The sequence below is a fragment of the Marmota monax genome, unplaced genomic scaffold (genome assembly GCF_021218885.2).
Source record: "Marmota monax isolate L192 unplaced genomic scaffold, Marmota_monax_Labrador192_F-V1.1 WCK01_AAM20220418_F8-fsc00062, whole genome shotgun sequence".
In the NCBI taxonomy this organism is placed as follows: domain Eukaryota; kingdom Metazoa; phylum Chordata; class Mammalia; order Rodentia; family Sciuridae; genus Marmota; species Marmota monax.
In genome coordinates, this window is record NW_026695221.1 from 10593788 (window position 1) to 10610210 (window position 16423).

Genomic DNA, 16423 nt, shown 5'->3' on the forward strand with positions numbered 1-16423 from the left:
TGAGATGGGGCAGCTGGAGGAGGCCCAGAATAAGGGGAGCAAGGAGAAGAGCAAGCAGCCTGGTCCTTTCTGTCCTTCCCCCTGCCTCCAGTCCTTGAAAGGGAATCTCCATTCATACCTTTCCTGATGTCCTCATGTGACTAACAGCTATGACAGTAGAGAACAAAATACCTTGGCAGTGGGGTGCTCTGGCCCCTGCCCCAGTTACCATGTCAGAGACAGGAAACCAGCAGCCAGGTCTGATGTACACTGTATGGCCGTATAAAGTGCTCTCAGCACACACAGCCCTAAGAAGCCACTAGCGTTGTTTTATAGATGGGAAGTTTGAGTCACAGAAGAGCTGAGCCACCTGCTCAGGCTCTCACAGCCAGGGGTGCTGGTATTGAGCATGAAACTCAGGTTGTCTGGTCTCAAGCCAGGGTTCATTCCATAGCTGGATGTTGCTTCTGTCTTATTCAGTCCATAGAGTAGCCAGGAGGGGCCCAGGAAATCTTAGACAGCCAAGGATCCCCAAATCTGATCTGGGAGAGTAGAATATGCCACATTGTTTTCTTTTGCAATAACCGATTTAACTTCTTGATTTGGTTGGATTGTAAATTTAGTTTGTTCTGAATGAATGTGCAGGACTGGCAGGGGCAGCGGGACCAGGGTGACAGTGAGAACAGAGGAATGTTTCGCAGACCAAGTCAGGTGCAGCCTGCTTTCTACACTGCCCGAAACTCTTTAGCCTTTTTAGAGCAGTCTAGAGACTATGATTGCTGCTTTGGAAATGCTCTGTGAGTCCCTAATGAGGGTTGGACGGAGCTGGGCTGCTCAGCTGAGCACAAGTGCAATCAAATGCCACTTGGGACTGGGATGAGGGCATGGGGTGGGGACTTTGACAAGGAGAAAGAGAAAGAAAAAAGGAGGAGGAGACAGGTGAGGGAGGAGAATCTACAAAGGAACCAAAAAGAGAGGAATGGGTACCTGTGTCTGATCTACAGGGTGAGGACTAACGGTGATCTCAGAGCAGACCCCTGACATGTGTCAAAGAGACTCAAGGGACTGGGAGACAGAAGTGAAACTGCACTGACAAATTTGCTACAACAGAAAGCCTGTCCCCCAAACTCTCTGGTACTAAAGGAAAGCTTGGTTAAGCATTCAAATTACCAGACCACCATAGAAGATATTGAAGGAGAATCAGAAAGCAGGTTTGTGAGGCAGAAATCATGGGCCCACACTCCCCATCTTTCTTACCCCTAGAGTGCTCCAAACCAAAAGGGAACCTATGGCTGAAATGCTGGTTGGTGGGGTACAGTGTTATAGGCACTCCTATCCCCACTTTTACCTTTCTGATCTTCTGTCGAAAGAGCTGGTGGACTCCAGACGCGGAATTCTTTGTTCTCTCTGGAGAAAAAACTGCCATTAGAAATGTTGGTGGACCTCCTCCACATGAGGACTCTACTCTGGGCCCCTTATCTCACCGTTCATCTCTTTTCTGGCCAGGCATGATTGCCCCAACAAGTGCCAAGAGAACGGGCTGCCAGGCCTAAGTCCTGACCATGGTGTCGGGAGACAGAGTCCAGGGAGGCTCAGTCTTTCCCCTGCTTCCCTCTTCCAAAGACCTGCCTTAGCAGACTACACAAGAAACCAGCTGCTTTCCTGGAGGGCCCTCCATTGGTCCTGCCAGTCCAAGGAATGTGCTATTGATGTGGTTTGTAAGGATGTAACAGCCAGATTTCCTAGGGACCTTCAATCAGCACTCCTGCCCCTGGGCCCCAGAGATGGCTGTGTTTGTGAGAAGAGCAGGGTGGTGAGGGAGCAGAGATGACCCGCCCTAAGATCACCAGGAGACTCACTAGTTCTGCATAGGCAGCTGCAACCCAGGACCCCAAGGGATGTATGCCCTCCCCTTGAAGACTCTCAGCTAATGTCTACTGCACCCTGTCAAAACCATGGCCTGTACTCCTTCATCCCTGATTTGGGGCAGGGAAGGGGGTCTGAGGCACAGCCATGTGTTATTAGGAAGTCCCCAGCATTGAGACCCTCCCAGCTGAGACCTCAGTGGAGCTCTGACAGGCAGTATAAGACTTTAAGAAAGACCAGGGTAGAGCCTCTCACTCAGGCATCTCTGGGGCAGGAGAACAGGCTTCTCTGGTCCCCCAAAAAGTGGAGGTTAAGAAAGAAAGACGTCCACTTGACTTCAAGAATCTGGCGGGAAGGTTCTGGAGACCTGTGTGGGCAGTCAGGAGGCACTAGAAGCTCTCTCTGGGATTGCTTCTTACCTGCCCCCATGCCTGGGCAGTCATTCAATGAATCTGAACTTCACCATGGCTGTAATGAATTGAACAATGCCAGCCCCTTCCCATCTCAGACGTAATGAACTACAAAGAACCAAGTCGTCCTCAGGTGTTACCACTTGAATACTCTGAATACCTACTCTCCCCCTCAGACAGGCAGGGGGCCCAGCTGGGACATTCAGAGTAGCACTTTCTGCAGTGATGGCACACGTGGCCACTGAACATGTGAAACAAGACTAGTGAGACTGAGAAACTGAATTTTTAATGTGAGTTCATTTTGGTCCATTTAAATTATATTTAAGTATCCACAGAACTCAGTAAAAATCCAGCAATCTCAATGAAGCACCTTCTTCATACCTTCATACCACGTACTCTTACGAAGTTCTTTTCACAAAGTAGTAAAGCCCACTGAAGAAGCAGGGGTATCTTTTTAATCCTCCCCAGTGATCAGGACTTTGTTCCCTATATCCATTATAGGCAAGCTGTAGTTCTATAACAATGTATAGAATCATGGAAAACTAATATGGATGAGACCTTGGACATTATTGGACCTAACACCTCTCTTAGTTCTACTGATGAGGAAATTCAGGCTCAGAAAAGTGAGGAAGCTTACCCAAGGTCACTGAAAAATTTGTAGCAGGGTTTGACTCAGGTGTGACTTCAATGACTCTCAGATCTCCCTCCTCCCCTGCACTGCCTCTGAACATCAGTACTGTCCCTGACAGCGACACTTCCTCCCTCATCCAAGAGCCTGGTTAGAAGTGCAAAATGAGCCTCTCAGCAAAGGTTGGGGAGACCCCATGATGGGATGCTTTCCACCACTCATGCTCTAGAGTTCAGGGGAAGAAGGTGGACTACACAGAAGCTGGTCTTCTCTGCTCAGGCCCTGCCTCAGGCCCTCCCCAGAGCTATGGTCCCAGGGAGGAGGACAACAGGGAGTCTAGAAGCTCTCAACTTGGAAAGAGGCCTTAAACCCAGCATTCTGAACCTGGAGCCCCTGTGAGTTAGGGATTCTATAGCAGGGACACTGGCAGGAAATTGTGCTTGTAGTTTTTATTTCCTTGGGAGAATTTATCATTCTTTTATCCTCTCAAAGAGACGATGATTCAAATGCTTTGAGAACCCTGTTACCTAGAATCAATTTTGGAGGCTGGAGAAAGTATCGGGCATCAGTATCAGCTGCCAGCACCTTGAGCTCAACATTGTAAAAATGAAACCCATGTCCACTAGACTTTCTCATTTTCATGAATGTTACATTAATCCACTGAGTCTCTGGGCTGGTCCCACCCTAAACCAGACTTCCAATACCTGCACAGTCACTGAGAACCTTTTTTTTTTTTCATTCTGTCTACCCTAACCTGGACCTTACCACCTGCTATAGTTGAGTGTGTCTCACAAAGTTCATGTGTTGGAAACTTAATTCTCAAAGCAACACTGTCAGGGGTTGCAACCTTTAAGAGGTGATTAAATCATGAGTGAATGAATTAAGGCAATTATCACAGGATTGGGTTCTTAATAAAAGAACAAGTTCTTCTCTCTTCTTCCCTTTCCATCCCCCATGCTCTCTTGCTCTTCCACTTTCCACCATGGGATGATGCGCAAGAAGGCCCTTACAAGATGCAGGTCCCTTAACTCAGACTTCCCAGCCTCTAGGAACTAAAGAAGTAAATCTCTATTCTTCATAAATTACACAGACTTAGGTATTCTGTTACAGCAGCCCAAAACAGCCTAAGACTTCACTTCTACCCTCATTGCAAAGTCCTTCCCCTTTCTCCTGTTTCCTAGCCCTCCCACTTCCAAACCATCCTCAACTTCTTTAAAAGTTATAGTTATATAATAGCTCTCACTTTCCTAAAATATTAGGAAAAAATGCAAAATATTGCAGGTAGGAAAATCATATGTCTTAAACTAGTAAGCAAAAGAAAACAGGCATAGTGGAAAGACAGAATGGAAAGACAGAGTGGAGCTCCTGGGCAGAGAAACATGGGTTCAAATTCTGGCTCACATGTCTGTAATCCCAGCAACCTGGGAGGTTAAGGCAGGAGGATCACAAGTTCAAGATCAGTCTCAACAACTTAAGAAGACTTTGTCTCAAAATAAAAAATAAAAAGACTGGGGATCTAGCTCAGTGGCAGAGAACCCCTCTGAACTCAATCCTCAGTACAAACAAACAAACAACAACAACAGAGTTCTGGCTCTGCTTCTTCCTGGTTATGTTATTGGAGAAGTTACTTAAACCCTTTGAATATCCAGTTTAATAGCCAAATGTAAATATAGGTGGGGTAAAATTAAAACAGGGTGATAATAAAATACCTTCTTTGAAGAAGCAACACTTCCTATGTGGTGATTAAGAGTCCAGTCTCATAACCTGATTTCCTGGGTGCTAATCCCATCTTTCCAAATTACTAGCTGTTGATGTTTGGCAAGGTCATTACCCTTGTCCATCTCACAAGCTCCTGTCCTCTATAGGAGTGTGGTGAGGACTGAATTCACATAAGGAGCTCAGAACAGTTGTGTGGTTCATGGGGAATGCTGAATGCAGGTTAGTGATGATGACTTGTGGGGTTTGGTGAGAATTTAATTACCTGCACCTTGGCAGCTATCTGGCGTATCATAGATGCTCAATAAATGACAGCATCTTTCCCTTCACAGGAAATGTGTTGGATGAATCTGTTTTTGCATTAGTGGCTAAGTATCCAAGTGGGGAGTGTTCCAGCAGCAAGGAGTACAAGAGTAAGGACAGGGCCTCAGGGACATTGAAGCAAGAGTGGGATTGAGGTCCTCTACACTGAGGGGCTCACCAAGCCCCAAGAGGAGCTGAATGTCCCCTTCTGTCAGCCAATGCAAGCCCCACCTGGAGGGTAGGAGGGCCAAATTCCCCACTGTGTGGTGAACACTCATCTGTGTGGACAGAGGAACTGGGAGCTACAAACCTCCCTGCTTATGAATCCTCACAACACACTAACATCATCTAGGTTCTCAGGAGACCCTGGAAAGACCAGCTTGTGTTTTCCCCTAAATAAGAAGTACCAGCAAAGATCAAGACAGGATTATTGTTCCCAAGAAAGGATAGGGGCAGGAGCTGGCCTGGAGTGAGGAAGGGGGTGTCAATGTGCTCTCCTCAAAGGATCAGAAATCTCTGGGCCCAGAGGGCCCTGGTGGAAAAGCAAGAGCCACTTGCCAGAGCTCTGCCTCAGCCCTGTGTTACACAACAGCTCTGGGCTCAGTGCTCAGCAGAGACCAGGGAGGCCCGGCTCATGTACAGGCATTTAGATTTGACTTTGGAAAGCCCTGAGACATCACATTGCTCTTGGCTGTTCTCTCTCCTAGGGGTGCTGCCAGCAGTTGAGAGCTTGGAATAGCTTCCAGCCAGCCCTTGGATATTGCCTCAGCTCATGAAGGGCCTTCGCAGTCATTAGCATACGTGAAACTCTCAACACTCTGGTGAGAAATTCATAATCCTACCCCATCTCACAAATGGGTAAACTGAGGCTAAGAAGGACTACACAGTTTGCGGGTGATAGCACGCGTGGAATGTGCTCCATTCCAGCCCTAAACCCTAATCCCCTGCTCTGATCCTCTGATACTTTGCACCCCACGCTGCTGCCTCTCTTAAGCCCCTTGTCTTATGGGTGAGGACACTGGGCCTCAGTTCACACAGATCCTAGGACCATGTCCCTGCCCTGGGGCTACCTCCCTGGGTTGAACAGTGGAGCAGCAAGGAGGGGGGTCCAGGTTATCACGGCCACAGCACAAAGCAGCCAAGCCTCTTATAACAAGGAGGAACTGCCGGTATATTATGCACACATTTGTAAGTTATAAGCATTACAGAAAGAGAAGGAGGCACATAAATTAAAGTGGCCAACTTGTATGCACACATGCACACTGGCATGGACAGAAGGCTGGCTTTAAATGGAAAAAAATTAGCAGCTTGAAACAGTAAAAAACCTCAACTTTGCCTCAGAAAGATGCAGGGCAACTTCACAGAGTTTTATGTGGCCCATAAATTAGGGCTGAGAAAGGGCCTCTGCAGCATTCCTTGGTAGAAACGGGGGCTTTCCGCCCGCAGATACACCGTGTGGCAGCATTACAAATGTCCCAAGCAGTTTATATACAACAGCACAGCATGAGTTTGCTGGGGGATATTGGAGCTGGTAATTGCTATTCTAAAACTGGCCTTGTAAGCTTGAAGAAATGTTTTGAGGGGGGAAAAGAGCCAATTTAAGAGCTTTATAAAGCCATAAATGCCTTCTGAGCAAACCAAATGTAATCTATCTAGAAAGACAGGCTGTCCCTCAAACCCAGTGGCAGACCCGTAGTGCTGCAAGGCGGACAGAAGTTACCCTAAAGGTCCCATCTCACCAAGTGGTTCACCTGTGCAGAGGCAGGGGGCTGTCCCGATGACCCAGGACTGACATCAGATTACCTGAGGGCAATCTTCCCCGCCACATACACAGCCCCCCAACACCTTCCTGCAGCCCCTCCCACTTACTTCTTCCAAATAAGTGAAACCAAACCCCCTCAATCTGTCTGGCCGTGGCTTCCTCTGTGCTTCCCACATGTCCTTCCCTCCCACGGCTCTCGGAGACAGGAAGAGGCTGGAGGCTTGGCAGACACCGCAGAGTCCTCCATGCAGCCTCAGTCCCCCATCCAGAAAATGGGCTGACACTTCCTCCCAGGTTTAGAAGAATTAAGTAAGAAAACATACTTAAAGCACCTGCCACATGGCACTCAATAAAGGCAAGCTATTATTATTTTATTGTCTTATTACTTGGGAGGAACAAGGTGCCCTAGGCAGAGGGCACTTTTACAAGTCTCCACCTTCCCCAGAATGGCCAGGATACCCAGCATCAGGTTAAAGGACATCTTTTATGCATCCCTGGGGATGGACACTGGCCCAGATTTTCTTGGGAAATGATTCCTGACTGCATTTGTCCTCATCTCCCCAAGGTGTCTACAGATACACCCCACTTCCCCAGGCACCTCCATACTGGACCACACAGTCTTCTCAAAATCCTGATGATCAAACAGAGCCTCTTCATGTCAGTTAATTGCATGAATTTCCCAGGTTCCTGGTTAGAAAAAGCAAGACTCGGAGACCTCCTGGAATAGAAGACAGATTCCTGCTCTGCCACCCTCTGCCCTTAGCAGCTCCCCCTCCCTGTCTCCAGCCTCCCCCTGGCAGCTCCTGCCCACAATAATCCCACTGTCTTTTCGGATGTCAATATTTCATAATGGAAAACAAAAGCCATATAATGCACAATTACCACTTTCCATTGTGTTTTAACAGCTCTATTGACAGCACCAAAACTCCACACAGGAGCAATAGAACAGGACTCAAGATCAAGCTTCCAGTGAAATGTGTTTTTGGTTATATGTACTTTCGGAGTTTTGCAACACCTTATTAAAGTTGAAGGCTGTATGTAACCACATTACCAGTGACGCTTTTCAATACCACTGAAGTCAGGTTTTGTTATAGCCCAAAGCTGCCTCTGAGCAGGCGTTTCCCATGCCCTGTCTTAGCCCACCTGAGCTGGCTACCCTGGCCCCCCACCCATTCCCACCACACACCCCACTACAACTTCTGGACAGTGGAGTCAAGGGATGGGACTTTCATCTAAGGTGCAGGCATGTGGCTGCCCTGGGACAAATATCTGCTTAAATCCAAAATCCTGGCATTGATGGGCATCCCTGACCCATCCCTCTCCACAACTCTCTTATACAGAAATTGTCTTGGTCTAATTGCTGTTCCCCCCAAATTTTATCAAACAAGTTTCTACTTCTAAGAGTTTGTAGAAGTCCTACTGCACTCCTGGTTGGCTCATCTTCTTTTATTTATTTATTTTGTACTGAAACCAAATTGGATATTAAACCCAGAGATGCCTTACCACTGAGCTACATCTCCAGTCATTTTTTCTTCTCCTTCTCCTCCTCCTCCTTCTTCTTCCTCTTCATTTTTTTCTATTTTGAGAACAAGTCTTACTAAGTTGCTGAATTGTCCAGGCTGGCCTCAAACTTGTGATCCTCCTACCTTAGCCTCCCAAGTTATTGGGATTATAGGCATGTGCCACTACACCCAAACTGGTTTGCTTAACTTCTTTCCCTATATTTTCTAAATGTCTACTTATCCTTGAAATGAATGCAATCCACTTGGCTGGAGATAGAACTCAGTGGTAGAGCACTTGCCTAGCATGCATGAGGCCCTGGGTTCAATCCCCACTACCACAATTAAAAAAAAAAAAGTGCCAAATGAATGCAATCCATTTTCCAAATGAAATCAACACACAGTCAGTAGCTAGCTAGTTTAGTATCTGGAAAGTAGCCCTGACTGAGAATAACAACATCTGCATTTGAAGTCTGGCTCAGCCATTTGCATTAGCTAGGTCTCTGAGCAAGTCTCTTGAATTTTTTTTTCTTTTGCTCATCCACAAAATAAGAGATTGAACTATGTGATTAGAAGGGTCTTTCCAGTCTGAGATTCCTAAATGAAGACCCATTAAGCATTTATTTTATTACCTATGAGACACTTGGTGGTGCCATAAGGAACAAAAAGATGTAGAAGACACGGCTCCTGTCCTCAAGGAACGTGCGTCTTCACTGAGAAGACAGGCGTATGAGAACTAACAGTGAAATTACAGCAAATTCTTTCTGCCCTGGTTCAAGATAGCAATATATGAAAAGTCATGAGGCAATACATGATTAGATGCCAAATGAATTGTGCAGACAATAATTGCTCCAGGCCGAGGAGTTCAGAGGAGGAGAGTGCTGAGGGATGGGCTGGTCACAGAACGCTGTGCTTATGAGGTGGAGATGACGCTGGGCTTGAAGGACACAGGCACGGATTTGCATCTGTGGGGATGGCCCAGATAAAGGGTCCTTCGTGAGCAGATGTTCACAGGCAGCTGTCACAGGGCAGGTACCAGGGACAGCACATTGACCAATTAGAGTGGAAATGAGAGTTCATGCTGAGAAACCAAACAGGGAGCACTGTCTACCACAGCAGAGGCTGGGTGAAAGTGAGAGTTTGAAGTACCAGAGGAAGATGTTGGAATTGTGATCCCATCAGCAGCAAGGACCCAGGGTGTGAGCAACAGAGGACTGTATTTTAAGAGAATTAATTAGGCGATGATTTACAGAATGGATTAGAAGTAAGATGCACAAGTCAGGACACCAGAGAGAAGGCAATTGCAGTAATCCAGCAGGAGGTGTGATGGTGTCTGAACTCAAGTGGTGTCATGCCAGACTCGGACAGGAGGGCAGCCTTTTTGCTTTTGATAGGTTAAGGACTGGCTGACCATTTAATTTATTGCCTGAACTTGGACACTTCAGAGAGTGAAAAAGGAGCTATTAACAACCATACTGTCATAACAGGCAAACCAGGACTGTCCTGGGCAAAGGGACAAGGATGATTACTTTATCATCTGGAGAATGGAGGAGAAAAGAGGGAAAGTGGGCTCAAAGATTTCAATCCAGAAGACAGAAAAAAAATATGGGAGTTAACAGGGACAGGTGGAAGGATGATGGAAGGAAGCGGCATTCAGCAAGAAGGGAGTTTACTTCTTTTGAGTGACAGAGCAGATTCTGATTTCTTTGAAAAAATGCATCTTTTCTAAATTATTATGCATATATTTGTTAAATTGAATCGAAACAACAAAGACCTGCTAAATTTTATGTAAGAATTACTGGGGGAGTAGGGAACAGAGCTAGCCCTCTCCCCTTAGTTTTGTTTGTTTATGTGTGCATGCTTAGATTTTCAATAGAGGTACTTCTCTTTTTTTAATTGTCATTGGATGTTTATTTATTTATATGTGGTGTTGAGAATTGAACATTGTTCCTCACACATGCTGGGCAAGCACTCTACCACTGAGCCACAACCCAAGCCCTATAGAGGTACTTCTTGATGGGTTGTCCCCATGGCCATCTGCTTCCCAGAGAAGTCTCCTCATGAACTGATGACTCTAATGCATTCTGAAAACATAACTGTGGCACCAAAATGCCAACATTGGCAGAGAAAGCTTAGTAAACCCTGCTCCAGACACAGTATGAGAATCAAGGAATTAAATTTACCTACACCCCTTAGTTCAAAAAATGAAAGGAAAAAAAGTGCAGAAAATGAGGTCAAAAGAAAGAGGAAAGTCAATTTTTAAAAAATCAAGATAGCATAAATGCAACTTTCCCCTGTCTGAAGTTGATTTGGACTTTTGTGTGCAGGACTGTCTTCCACTGAGATCAGGAGCAGAAACTTCTGTTGTTTACTGTCTACACTGAGGATTAGCACCCAGCACCAGTACTCAGAAAATCTGAGGACTTTTCTGTAGGCTATTGCTCCCTCCAACTGGGACTCTCTTCCAGGCTCATGCTCAAGCTACTTTAAAGTGAAAAGAGAGAAGAGACAGGCATATGACCCCACTAGTTGGGTCTCATAATGCTGTCCAGAATAGGAATTTACACGGTTCCAGTGACCCAGAAATTTGAGGCAGAAACTAACCATTGGATATGAATTATCCAGGTACCTGTGGTTACAGTTACTTGATAAAGTTAATCTCCCTAAGAGTGTTGATTACTCCTGAGTTAACAGTACAGGGGTTTGGGGAAAGGACTAATAAAGTTGCCAGGCAGAGCAATCTCTCCTTCTGCTGAAAAGCATTTGCTCCCCATCCTCAGAAAGAGTTCCCTCTTGGAACCTTCTGATGCAATCAGCCCGCAACTCTGTAGCTGACTGGCAAGGCTAACATCACAAAATAAAGAAGCTGTAGTTTGCAGTGGTGCTCAACATTTTTGCCACTGCACTCTCCTGACGGTTGCAAAGAGCTCTTGTCAGTCATGGTGGATCCTTGCAACAATGATTCTCTGATGTGGGCAGAAGACTCCAGAAGTGATCCGACCTATCAGAATGGGCTATATTTTTGAGAAAGCCTACCCTAGCTCTCCAACCCCTAGGGAGTTTCTGGTGCACCCTGCAAATAAAAGTTGTCCCCCCATTCCCCTTGAGAATTAGCAGACAGAGAACAAGTCAACTTATAAATTAGAAAACTTACTGCTTACACCAAACTTCTTAGGAGCACTTACCAGCAGTGTGAATCACCTCACCCACTCAGTATTCATTGCCTCACCTCTAAAGTGGGGGTAGTGATAATAAAAAGCCTGAAACCAAGGGATATTGTTGGAGTAAATGAGGTAATAAAAGGTACCTGCAGCATAGTAGGAGCTTAACAAATGTTTGGGTTTTAGTTCAGTTGACATTTTAACTGTGTGATTAGTGCTGCCAGGAAATCAATATTTTCTAATTAGAGGGTATTTTCTCTGAACAAGACTCCAAATATGATTCTCTGTCAGAAGAAAACTATTTGTTGGGTAATAAAAGCAGATGGGTGACCCCATCCCCCTCACATCCAGCCCCAACGAGTGGCCAGTCAATAAAAGGGCAGTCAACAGCTAAGATCATACTCAATGGTGGAAAACTGAAAGCTTCCCCTAAGATCAGGAATAAGACAAAATGCTCACCTTCATTGTGTGGAAAGGAAGAAATAAAACTATTGATATTCATGGATGACATGATCCTATATGTGGGAAATTCAAAGGAATTCTCCCCAAAAAAGCTACTAGAATTAATAGACAAAATCAAAAGAATTAGAAGGTTTAAGATTATACAGGGGGAAAAAAGTTGTATTTCTATACACAAGCAATAAACAGTCTGAAAAGAAAATTAAGAAAGCAATTCCATTTACAATAGCATCTAAAAGAATAAAATATCAATGGATAAATTTAACCAAGGAGGTAAAAGACTTTTACATTAAAAACTACAAAACATCATTGCAATTAAAGAAGACCTACATAAATTGAAAAATATCCCATGTTCATGGATAGAAAGACAATATTGATAAGATATCAATACCACCCAAAGCAATCAACAAATTCAAAGAAATACCTATGAAAATTCCAACCTTTCTTCTCCCTTCAGAAATGGGAATACTAATGCTTAAATTCACATGAAATTGCAAGGGACTCTGAATAGCTAAAACAGTCTTGAGAAAGAACAAAGTTGGAAATCTCACAATTTCCAACTTCAAAATTTACCACATATCTATAGTAGTCAAAACAGTGTGTAACTGAAATAGGGATGGACACACAGACTAAAGGAATAGAATAAGAGTATAGAAATAGACCTATACATCAATGCCAATTGGTTCTGATAAGAGTGTAAATCCATTTAATGCGAGAAGAATAGCCTCTTCAATATATGGTATTGGAAAAACTATATTTTTTATATGCAAAAGAATGAAGTTGGACTCCTACTTCATATCACATACAAAAATTAACTCAAGGGGCTGGGGTTGTAGCTCAGTGGTAGAGCACTTGCCTAGCTCATGTGAGGCACGGGGTTCAATTCTCAGCACCACATGTAAATAAATGAATAAAATAAAGGTCCATCAACATCTAAAAATATTTTTTATTAACTCAAAAAATAGATCACTGCCCACAAACAGGGTGGGACTCCCCCCAAAAAAGCCATGGATGTTACACACACTTGTAATTTTAGCAACTCAGGAGGCTGAGGCAGGAAAATTACAATTTGAGGACAGCCTCAGAAACTAAGCAAGACCCTCAACAACTTAGCAAGACTCTATCTCAAAATAGAAAGGGTTGGGTATACAGATCAGTGATAAAGTGCCCCTGGCTTTATTCCCCATAAATAATAATAAATCAATTTTGAATAATAAATAAATTTTAAAATAAATAAAATATTAAAAATAAATTTTAAAAATAAACAAATATAAGAGTTAAAACACAGCACTCTTAGAAAAAAATATAAGGAGCAAATATTCATGACCTTGGATTTGTCAATGATTCTTAGATATCTCACCAAAAACATAAGCAACAAAAGAAAAAAAATATGTTAAACTTCATCAAAATTAAAAACTTCTGTGCCTCAAAGGATATTATCAAGAAAGTAAAAAGATAACTACAGAATGGGAGAAAATATTTGCAAATCATGTATCTGATAAGGATTTAATATTATATATATAATAAATCATATATGTGAATGTATATATAAAGAACTTCTACAACTCAACCACAAGAAGTCCAACAACCCAATTTAACAATGGGCAAAGTACAGGAGTAGACATTTCTCTCAAGAAGAGGTACAAATGGCAGTAAGCACACCAAAAGATACTCACCATCATCAATCTTTAGAGAAATGTAAATCAAAACATCAAGATAGCACTACTAGAATGACTATCACCAAAAAAGAGAAAATAGGGCTGAGGATGTAGGCTAGTATGCATAAGGCCCTGTGTTCAATCCGGAAGGAAGGAAGGAAGGAAGGAAGGAAGGAGGGAAGGAAGGAAGGAAGGAAGGAAGGAAGGAAGGAAGGAGGAGGGGAGGGGAGGGGAGGGGAGGGGAGAGGAGAGGAGAGGAGGAAGGAAGGAAGAGAAAAGAGAAGAAAGAGTTGACCAGGATAGAAAAATTGGCACCCTTGTATAGTGCTGGTAGGAATGTAAATGGTACAGCTGCTGTGGAAAACAGCTGGGTGGGTCCTCAAAAACTCAAACCTAGAGTTACCTAGAATGTAACCCAGCAATTCCACTCCTAGGTATATACCTTAAAGAATTGAAAACAGGGATTCAAACAGATAGCGTGCACCAGCCTTCCTTCAACATTATTCACAATAGCCAAAAGGTGCAAACAATCCAAGTGGACAGATAAACACCTCAACAAAATGTGCTATGTACACAAAATGGAATACTATTCATCCATAAAAAGGATGGGAATTCTGATACATGCTACAGCACAATGAACACTGGAAACACCAGTCTGAAACAGCCAGGCACAAAAGAGCCACTGCCAGCCCTGGAAATGCCTGGAAATGTTAGGATTCCGCTGATAAGAAACAACTAGAAGAAGTCAAATTCACAGAGACAGAAAGTGGATTAGAAGTCACAAGGGGCTGAGGGAGGACAGAATATGAAGTGAGTGCTTAGTGGGCACAGACTACTCATTGGGGATGACGAAAAGGTTTTGGAAATAACTATGTGGTGTTTGCACAATATTGTGAATCTAATTAATGCCACTGAATTGTACACTTAAATTGATTAAAATTTAAGTTTTATGCTATTATATAATATAGATCTGCATTTATATTATATAACTCATATTAATTTACACAATGTCACATATTATATATAATTATATACTATAACATTTATATAGAAAAGAAAAGGTAGGGCATAATTAATTTCTCATGTAAAATTCAATTGAACCCAGAGAACCTAGTCAAACAAATGAAACCAGATTTCCTCCCAAGTCAAACCCAATAGCTGTGAATGTATGTAGGCGTTGCAACAGACTCTACTTGGGCTGAGGCACAGGGCTAAGGACCCCCATCAGACTCCAGGTGGAGGACCAGGGCTGCTGCTAGCTCTCTGCAGAGGTGCTGGAATCAGGTGCCCACAAACAGGGTGGGACTCCCCCGCAAAAAGCCATGGATGTTATGAACCACCTACCGCATGCCAGGAGCTGTACTCACAACCGTAAATAGTGTGTGACCTGCCTGGGGAGCTTGGACCTGACCCTGAGTGCAGGTGGCCCAGTGGCTGGGTGGTGAGGCAGTCTTTCTTCCTGGTTTATTTCAGGATTGAAGTGAACAGACAGCAGGTGACAGAGCGTTCACGGGGGTGGGGTGGGCCCTCTTTGTTACACTATCACTGGGCTTTACTGGGTCCTCCTGGGAGTTGCCAGCCTAGCCAGCCGCTGTCTCAAGGCCATCAGAGGCTGCTGACGTGGGGAGAAGAGGTTCCCAGAAAAGAACGTGGAGCAGAGGTCAGCATGCACGGGATCCAGGGGCTCAGGCCTCCACCTGCCAGGTGTGGGCTGTGGCTCTTGGCCCTGCAGCGTGCTGACTTCTTCTCTCCTGGCTGGCAGACTCAATGCCCCTGCACGCAGTAGGGGCACTGCTCATGTTCTTATTCACACACACCCTTGTCTCTTCAATCCCAGCCCAACTTCAAAGCCTTGCTCACAGGAGACAGGATTTCCAATGGGGAAAGTTTAGAAGCGAATTGTCCTAAATTCTCATCCAAAAAGTACAAGTTGTGTGGCCTGGACCTTTGCCACCTGGAAAAATGGCAACAGTAGTACCCAAATTCCAAAGTCATGAGGGTCAAGGGTTTGACTCCCTCTCCCATGAATCTCTCCTCAACCATGCCCCCAACTTGGTCTCCCTTCTTTGAAGGGATCACTCTTATTAGTGTCACTCATGCAAGTAATAAATTTTCTCACCAGATAATGCCTGTAATCCCAGCAACTCGGGACACTGAGGCAGGAGGATTGCAAGTTTGAGGCCAGCCTCAGGAACTTAGCAAGAACATGTCTCAAAATTTTTTTAAAAATCAGTTTTTAAAGGACTGTGGATATAGCTCAGTGGTAAAGTGCCCCTTGGCTCAATCCTCAGTACCACAAAAGAAAAAAAAAAAAGGATTTCCTCTGCCTGGTAGTATCTCTTGTGATGAAACCCTCCGGAGTATTGGTATATTGCTAAGTATCCCTCGGTGTGACAGCATTTCTTGCTTTTCATGCTTATCTCCTCACTGAAACTGAATGCTCCTTCACCTAACGAGCAAATCTTGTCATCCTCTGTAGCTAGCACACAGGGTGCTAGATAAATTGAAAATATGTTTGAGGCAAATGGAGGGTCTGCAGGCAACAGAGGAAAACCCACAAGACAAAGAAGACATTTGGCTCAGAGTAATCTCCCATTCAGGTCCTCTGCTCCCGATGGAACCGTCCCTGCCCACACCAGCACTTAATGAACACTCCACTCACGAGTGACTAAAACCTGCTGATGCCCCTGGCTCTTGCAGGTCAATTGTGGTGTGGCTAATCAAGAAAAAAACAACAACAACAGCTGATATGAAAAAAAAAATCACCTCTTTTGTGAATTTTAGAATGTCTTTGGAAATGGTATTTATCTTCTTCGTTTAGTGTGCAGGTTAAAAGGAGTTGATGTAAGAAACTTAATTTACAAAAAAAAACCCGGAGTCAATGTCTCATGAACACAGCTCACCCCCCATAGGAAAAGGGGACCCAGAAATAGGCTAACATGGCAGAGGGTGGCTGGCCAGGAATTTAACATGTATCACCAA

The 16423-nt window shown here is 44.3% G+C and overlaps 1 protein-coding gene across 8 annotated transcripts in view; it reads right to left on the reverse strand.

Annotated features, from left to right (window-relative positions):
• Positions 1–16423, reverse strand: part of Pknox2 (PBX/knotted 1 homeobox 2) — a 277182-nt gene that overhangs the window by 242333 nt on the left and 18426 nt on the right. Inside the window, exon 1 of one of the 8 annotated variants that reach the window (XM_058575288.1) lies at positions 7263–7281. The exons of 6 other annotated variants lie outside the window; for them this stretch is intronic. The gene's annotated coding sequence lies outside the window, so the exon portion shown is untranslated. Of the gene's footprint in view, positions 1–1327; positions 4097–7262; positions 7282–16423 lie in introns of those variants that run through there. One more of the 8 variants, XM_058575287.1, reaches the window with a different exon arrangement.